The following is a 483-nucleotide window of genomic DNA, read 5'->3' as shown; positions in this document are numbered from 1 at the left end:
TGGTTGGGGTCCAAGGGTTTCGTTTCCATTTTGACCAATTTAAACATTTTTTCCAAAAATTAGAATCAGCTTGCATTTCAAAATGGAAGTTGGGGAGAAAAAAAATTATTTTTGTTCTGAAAATGCCAAAACATTTAGAAATTGCTGCTACCCCCCCCCCTCCCCCACCAAATCTTTGAGTTGGAAAGGTTCCCGGGGGAAAAAAATTGGTTGTGACAAAATTGGCATTAAAAAAAAAAAAGAGCGATGTGGAAAAGTTTCTGACCCAGCGGCAGTGCTCACGCCTTCATTGGAGTGCGCGCGCGTTGTTAACATCCTGGCACAGTTTTTGTTAGATTTTGGTGTTAAACCGGTGTCAGCAAAAGCCAGACTGCTTGAAAGAGATGGCCTAAAATAAATCTTTCTGCTTGCAATTCCTCAGTCTCTTGCGATGTCATAATCACAGTCAGTCATTGCCTATCTGACCTTCATCACCACAGCAAA

This window comes from Mauremys mutica, chromosome 17 (assembly GCF_020497125.1).
Source record: "Mauremys mutica isolate MM-2020 ecotype Southern chromosome 17, ASM2049712v1, whole genome shotgun sequence".
In the NCBI taxonomy this organism is placed as follows: domain Eukaryota; kingdom Metazoa; phylum Chordata; order Testudines; family Geoemydidae; genus Mauremys; species Mauremys mutica.
This window is presented reverse-complemented; position numbering follows the sequence as displayed.